This window comes from Ochlerotatus camptorhynchus, unplaced genomic scaffold (assembly GCF_037179485.1).
Source record: "Ochlerotatus camptorhynchus isolate MF236.1 unplaced genomic scaffold, CSIRO-AGI_Acam_v1.1 ptg000012l, whole genome shotgun sequence".
Classification (NCBI taxonomy): domain Eukaryota; kingdom Metazoa; phylum Arthropoda; class Insecta; order Diptera; family Culicidae; genus Ochlerotatus; species Ochlerotatus camptorhynchus.
This window is the reverse complement of record NW_027040504.1, coordinates 1,112,870-1,121,335: the sequence shown is the minus strand read 5'-3', so window position 1 is coordinate 1,121,335 and position 8,466 is coordinate 1,112,870.

Sequence of the window (8,466 nt, the reverse complement as noted above, 5' to 3'; positions counted from 1 at the left end):
GAGCCGAAGATGGATGTTTGAGTGATGTTTTATGAATGGAAACGAATGCGCTTTGATTGCACACATTGGCCCAGGTGGCGAATACGGGGGGACGAACGAACTGTCAAAAACATTTCGAATGGGAGACAACTTTACGCTAGTGCAATAAACTTAGTGAAGACACTTTGAGCTTCGTACACGGTTGATGAGATCAGCTCGAAATTGAGTGGGACTCGACTTAATTTGGTCGAAAATTGGATTCACTCACAAAGCATACGGCTATCACAGAGAACAGACGTCCAACTTCCACCATAAACTTGTCTAAAGATAAGTGGGAACGTCGCCTTTACGGAGCGCTAGCATCTCCTGAATTCCTCTATAAATTTTCCACTTTCGACCAAATTGGGACTAGTGTCGATAAATTTTCGATTGAAAATTACTACTCGGCACTACCGGCACTTAGTGTCTAGTGTAAGTTGTGCAACCCCAGCGCCATCATGTTGTCGAAGAGGGTTTTTAAGTGGGGAAGTCGGCGTTGGTAGCGCTTAAGTTGAAAAAGAATTTTTACATAAATTTAGTTCGAGCCTCAACGTCTGTTCTCTGTGCAGCTATTCAATTAATTATATGATTTGAGTAGTAGCTATACTGAAGATCCGAGAGATGTCACCCCTACAGTGGTAGGAAAATCATTTTTACAGTATGGAGAATATCCGAAAATCCACGATTTGTGACTAAACATGCTTTTACAGAAGAAAACAAATAAACGAGCGTTTACCTTATCACCATAGTAATGTACTCGTGCAATTTTTGTGCATCTTAAACTGCCTATAAAGACGATAATGAATAAAAACTGAAAATTTTCAAGCATTTCCAAATGGTTTCCTACCATTCCCATACATTCGAAAGTGAATGGCCCTCTGGATGTGGATGATGTCAAAAACAACAAAACATGATTAATTGGGTTCTGCCAGCCCAGTGACAGGCGCGTAGGCAGACTACACTGAAACAATTCGACATGTACCGTTGATTGGATCCATCTTATTACATAGCAATGTCAGCAGATTTACGAGGTAAGAAATTTTATTTGCTTTTGCTATGGTCATTCATGTCGGTTTGTCGGTGGTTGGACGTCTGTTCTCTGTGCTTATAACGAATATACGTTGTAAACGAGTACACCGAATACAACGTATGACTCGTCTTATTTTGCATAGCATTTGCAATGTAAGATTAGACGATCTTCAGGGTTCTCGTATACAACGTTTATTCGTTATAAGTCAGGTAACACAGTAGACTGAGTAAAGATTTCGTCAATTTTTCTCATTCCGGCTAATTTTTTAGATTTTCCACAGGAAAACATGAGCGACATTTACTCATCGCTGATTTCCTGACTTTTTGCGATTTATGAGTAAAATAAACACAAATTTGAGTCGTTAACATTTGCCGTGCATTTCTCAGAAGCGCACGCTAAATTAATCTACCTCATATTTGAGTACCGTTCATCACAGAGAATAAACGTTGAGGCTCAAACCACAGAGAACAGACATTGAGGATCGAACAAAATTTCTCTAAAAACTTGTGTAAAGATTCCTATTCGACTTAAGCGCCACTAACGGCGACTTCCTCACTTAAAAACCCTCTTTGACAACATGATAGCGCTGGCGTTGCAAAACTTACACTAGACACTAAGTGCTGGTAGCGCCAAGTGGCAATTTTCAACAGATAATTTATCGGTACTAGCGCCAAATTGGTCGAAAGTGATGAATTTTTAGAGAAAATCAGGAGATGCTCGCGCTACGTAACGGCGACTTTTCCGCTTAACTTTACACAAGTTTCTGATCGAGCTTGGACGTCTGTTCTCTGTGCTCAAACTAAATTTCTGTAAAAGCCACCAACGCCGACTTCTCCACTTAAAAACCCTCTTTAACAACATGATGGGGCTGGCGTTGCACCTTACACTAAACACACAGAGAACAGACGTTGAGGCTCGAACCAAAGAGAACAGACATGGAGGCTCGAACAAAATTTCTCTAAAAACTTGTGTAAAGATTCCTATTCGACTTACACTGATAGGCAAAATAAAGTGCCCACCCCATCATTTTTGAAATTTCTCTCATTTATTTGGTTCAAATTCAAATAAACACACCGTAGTCTGTTTCGATGTCTTACCTTTATTATTCTTTTAAAGTTACACCTATGGAATACTGAAAATATAAAGTTTTACTTGAAGTAAAAGAAAATCAATTTGGATTGAAAAAGAAAACAGTGACAAAAAAAAGTGCCCACTTCAAAAATCGGTATGTTTTCGATAAGTTTCCATCGGAAAACCCCTCGATTGTTTTTGTTTTGAAAGTTTGACATGTATTGAAGCAAACGGGTGGAACTGGTGCATTTGTACACGTGATCGCATTTGAATCAGTTGAAAAAAATGGAGGACGTAGTGATTTCGAAAGCAATTCCCGTGTGTATCCGAAAATTGGTTGTTCGTGATGTGCAAAACGGTGAATCGCACCGGTCTGTCGCTAGGAAGTACAATATCAGCAAAACAGCGGTCGGGAAAATTCTGCAGAAAATGAAATCGTTCGGATCAGTGGTGGATCGCCCTGGCAGAGGCAGGATGCGCAAAACGGATGCGAGAACGGACACCAAGATCATGCGTGAAGTGAAGAAGAACCCGAAGGTAACTGTCCGCGAGATCCAGGAGGCTCTTCAGCTAACAGTTTCCAGTCGAACTGTTCGTCGCCGTCTCGTAGCACAGGGGTTGAACAGCAAAGTTGCTCGGAAGCGCCCATTTATCAGCAAGGCAAACAAAGTCAAACGGCTTAAGTTTGCTAAGGAGCATGCTGATAAGCCCCTAGAGTTCTGGAAAACGGTTCTCTGGACGGACGAATCAAAATTCGAACTGTTCAACCGGAAGCGACGGGTTCGTGTGTGGTGTAGATCGGGTGAGGAGCTTCAGGAGCGCCACATACAAGGCACGGTGAAGCATGGAGGAGGAAATGTGATGGTCTGGGGGTGCTTTTCGTGGGGTGGAGTGGGAAGCCTGGTGAAAATCGACGGGATAATGACGGCAGATTCCTACATCGACATCCTGCGGGAAAATCTGGAAGTTTCGCTGATCCAGACGGGCCTTGAGGAGAAATTCGTATTCCAGCAGGACAACGATCCGAAGCATACTGCCAAGAAGACTAAGTCTTTCTTCCGGTCATGTCGAATTAAACCACTGGAATGGCCTCCACAAAGCCCGGACCTCAACCCCATCGAGAATTTGTGGGCGATTCTCGATGCCAGGGTTGACAAAACTGGTGTTACCAATAAAAATAACTATTTTGAAGCCCTGGAGCGCGCCTGGGAAGAACTAGATCCACAGCACCTGAAGAATCTAGTGGAGAGCATGCCGAAGCGCCTGCAGCTGGTCCTGAAGGCCAAAGGAGGACACATTAACTATTAGGCTGGTATTCTTTTACTTTATTTTATGTTTTCTGGAGTTAAAATGCAGTGGGCACTTTTTTTTGTCACTGTTCTTTTTTACACCCATTTTGATTTTTTTTTCTTCGAGTCAGTCTCTTCTTTTTATCTGGTATTCTATAAGTGAAACTTAAAAAGAATATAAAGAATAAGATATAAAAAATACTACAGTGTATTTACTTTAATTTGAACCAAATAAATGAGAGAAATTCAAAAAATGATGGGGTGGGCACTTTATTTTGCCTATCAGTGTACGACTAGCGCCACTAACTGTGACTTCCCCACTTAAAAACCTTCTTTGACAACATGATCGCGCTGGCGTTGCACAAATTACACTAGACACTAAGTGCTAGTAGCGCCAAGTGGCAATTTTCAACAGAAAATTTATCAATACTAGCGCCAAATTGGTCGAAAGTGGAAAATTTATAGAGAAAATCAGGAGATGCTAACACCACGTAACGGCGACGTTCCCACTTATTTTACACAAGTTTCTGACCTAACTTGAACGTCTGTTCTCTGTGGAATGAGTAAAGGTTTACTCAAATATGTGTAAATGTCACTCATATATGAGTAAATGTCACACAAACATGATTGTTATTTCCTCATATCTGAGTAAACATTCACTCACAGAGAACAGACGTCCAAGCTCGGTCAAAAACTTGTGTAAAGTTAAGTGGAAACGTCGCCGTTACGTACTAAAGCCCTACAGTAAAAGTATGGACGACTGTCACCACAAAACTGAAAAAAGCTGTTCCAATCGAGCAAAGTGGTGCATTTTGACGGTTCGATTGGAATAACTTATGACAGACGTCCATACTTTTACTGTAGGGCTTTATTACGTCCGTTAGCATCTCCTGATTTTCTCTATAAATTTTCCACTTTCGACCAATTTGGCGCTAGTATCGATAAATTTTCTGTTGAAAATTGCCACTTGGCGCTACTAGCACTTAGTGTCTAGTGTAATTTGTGCAACGCCAGCGCCATCATGTTGTCAAAGAGGGTTTTTAAGTGGGGAATTCGCCGTTAGTGGCGCTTAAGTCAAATAGGAATCTTTACACAAGTTTTTAGAGAAATTTTGTTCGAGCCTCCATGTCTGTTCTCTGTGGTTATAATGTCCTTATTTACAGTAAAAAATAGCCTATTTAAAGTAAAAAGCTACCGATAATTTTAGGTAATCGTAGCTAAGAGTGTGGGCAGTTTCATTAGCCTTGCGCTCAAATATGAGTTATATTCATTTGCCGTGAACTTTTTTGAGAAATTGAGACGAATCTAACTCAATTTAGAGTTTATCTCATCGTCCGTGTAAACATGTTTTGTTTTGTTTCCTCAAAAACAGAGGTCGCTATAATCGAAGCTCTCATGTATCACGGCCGATGAGATCAATTTAAAATTGAGTAGTTTTTCACTCAAAATCGCAAAAACGACACTCATAGATAACGACCGATTTAACCAAGTCAAAGTTTAGTTTCGTTCACACAAATTTGCTAAAACGTAATGGAACACGTCCAATGAAATCAACCCAAATTTGAGTTTAGTTTACTCATAAATTGTGCAAATTGTGCAGGAACTCAGCGATGAGTAAATTTGCTCAATGTTTTTCAGGGGTTTTCAGGAAAAAAAACCCCGAATATTGGAAAAGTAAAGATTCGGTTTCCTCAATCTATTGGTACTGTTCCTAGGATGAGTGAAATGCTCGTCAATTTTCCTGATTTTCCGGTAGATTTTTAAGGTTTTCCACAAGTTGTTTATGAGGTAAATTTATTACTGAGTACTTAGGCTGTGAACCATTTGCCGAGTTAAATTTAACTCGTGGTTAAAAGTGACATTTCGAAAGTTATTTTCTATGTTCGAAAATCCCCGTGCTGTTGATCGACCGGTTTTCGAGCCACAGTTGTCAAAATTTAACTTCTTGTCTGTCAGAAGTAACCACGCTCGGATAGCAGGGTTAATCGATAACTTTCCATCTGTCAAATTTTAACCAAAAGTTAAAATAATCCACCAAATGGTTCAGAGCCTTAGAGGTAGTTATTAATTGATTTTGAAGCCGGTACATTTCTGATATGATTAATCGACTGAATTCAGGGCATATTGCACTTACGACATAATAGCCTGGATTTGTATGCTCTATTCTTCGCGCCAAGCTGACCAATGTTTCATGCTGAGCAGTTTATAGAGCATGTCAGAAGAATATCACCTTCCTAAGTAATAAATAACTACACGGCGAATGAGAACGACCCAAATTTGAGTTTAATTCACTCATAATCGCCAAAAGTGCAGGATCTCAGCGATCAGTAAATTTACCTCATGTTTTCCCAGGTTTTTTCCAGGATTTTCCAGGAAATAAAATCCCGAATTTGAGAAAAGTAAAGATTGTATTCACTCAGTCTATTGGTACTACTCCGAGACTGAATAATTTTTTTTTGTCAATTTCCTCATGTTCCGGTAGATTTTTTAGGTTTTCCACAGGAAACCATGAGACAAATTTACTCGTCGCTGAGTTCCTGCACTTTTGGCGATTATGAGTGAACTAAATTCAAATTTGGGTCGTTCTCATTCGCCGTGTAGATCCGGTAATCCAGTCCCGTTTCCGTCAGTACGATATTCAACCTCCGCAATAGCTAAGAAAAACGAGTCGATTTTAGTCCTCAGCCCACGCTCGTTTTGATTTCGGGAGCTGGAAACCGAAGAAAATTTAGGACCGAAAGTTCAAAATCGCAACCATACTCGCTTGGAGTTGTAGGCCGGAAGTCCCCGATTTTTGTTGCTGTGATGCGAAAAGTGAGAAAGCAAATGACAGTGATCTTGCTCGCTGAGCAATGTGAGTTACTCGAGGTGCATCAAAAGCAACTCTGAAATTGCTCATGATTAGGAGCTGTCTTGCCCCTTGCAAGGCACTGTTAAGTTTACTGTAAGCTGTTCTGGTGATGACGTAGTTTTTAGCTGGGCTGCGTTACGCTCACGAGTACCCAAGCTGGGGAAATAGAGCGCCTTTTGAGTGCAACATTTGATCCCAGCCAATATTGAGTAATGCTACAGAAACGTACAGTCATTACATCAACATCAATGCATTTAAATACATCAGCCCAGTCTTGATCAAAAATATACTACAGTAATGAGATCCATCAATCACATTGCAAGCTGGGTGAGATGGGCAGTCAAGTGGTGCAGGTAGCGAGAAGGCCAAGGCCAAGGCAGGATGGTGAGCATCAACAGGTAAAAGTGGTACAGTCGATTCATCGACAGTGTATCAAAAATACACTCAAAACATGTTTAATACGCATAAAAATGCTTAAAGTATGCCAATGCGTTGATAAACTATTCTACAAAAAAAAAAACGAAAAACGACATTAATTCCGGATTCTATCTGTACCACGCTTTCTGGGAGAGTAGTTAGGGTGGAGAACTACTTCGGCTTAACCGTCTATTTTGCGTCAATGGAACAAAAATATATCCATGATTTCGGCGTAGCCGAGTCAATTATTTTTACTTACTTAAAGGTCCTGTGCATCACCAGCGGTGCAAAGGGCCAACGTGAAAGACTTCCATCCTGGGCGGCTGCTCATTTTTGCCTTGACCTGCGCCCAGGTCAGATTCCTATCGACTTGCTTAATTTCCTTATTGAGGCTCCGCCGCCATGAGCCCCTGGGCCTGCCTCTGCTGCGATGTCCTGCCGGATTCCAATCCAGCGCTTACTTGCAGATTTCGTTTCCGCCCCGTCGAAGTGTGTGGCCGACCCACCTCCACTTTCGCTCTCGAATTTCTGTTGATATCGGTTTCTGATGACATCGACGATGGAGCTCGGCATTCGAGATCCAGTTGTGAGGCCACCAGACACGAATTATATACTGCAGGCATCGGTTGATGAAGACCTGCAGCTTTTGAGTGTTCTCCGCTGAAACACACCACGTCTCGCTGGCGTATAACAACACAGATTTCACGTTCGAGTTGAAAATTCGGATTTTGGTGCGTTGACTTATCTGGTTGGATCTCCATACGTTTCGTAAACTCGCAAAGGCAGCCCTTGCCTTCTTGATTCGTGTACCTATGTCGCTATAGGCCCCGCCGACCGACGCTATTTGGCTGCCAAGATATTGGAAACTTTCGACCTTCTCCACTGTTTGCCCCGCTACCGTAAAGTTGGAAGGGTTGCCGGTGTTGATATCCAACGATTTGGTCTTGTTGACGTTGATGGTGAGACCCGCCGCAGAGGAGCGTGCGGCTAGGTCATTGAGCTTACTCTGCATATCAGAGCGCCGTTGTGCTAGTAGAGCAACATCAGCCAAATCGAAGTCGTTGAGATGCTCCATGGTGATAGGCTGCCAAAGCAATTATACGTTTGGTACGATTTAGTTCAAAGGCTAGCAAACATGGGACAAATAGTTTGCACCATTTTTTTCAAAAGCAAAAGTCGTTCACTGAACGAATCCATTTTTCCATTCCTATTTAATCTTCATCCGTAGACCAAAGTGAATCCAATGGTGTTTCAATGCATTAGGACGAAATTAGTATCCGAAGGACGAGTTTGGAATGAAGAAGCAGTGTTATATTTTCAGCAATATTTCAACAATTTGTGACCCTTTATCAAATCTTACGGTACGTATGGAAAGGTAAATACATTTGAAAGTCATCCATAATAGAAACATTGCATTTTGTGTTAAAATTCTTTCGAGAAAGATAGGTTAAGTGTGGGTTACAAATACGCTGCTCATCAGTCGTTATCGAATATGGAACATGAAAGGGTTAGTTTTTTGGGTGGAAATTGTCATTTCTAGCTAGAGCTGGAATTAGGGCGTAACAGCCTTTGTAAACAATGACTTTTATCGATGATTACTAGGAACTCAAGGTATTCCCACGCGAACCATCATAACCGTCGGGTAGAAGAAGTCTTCCTCTATCCGATGGTGTTGTTGATTTGCGTTGGCGAGCCTTAGCTTTCTAGAAATCATCGAATGAAGTAATTGTTTACAAAAGCTGTTACGCCCTAATTCCAGCTCTATCTAGATTTGTTCAATAAAAATAGCA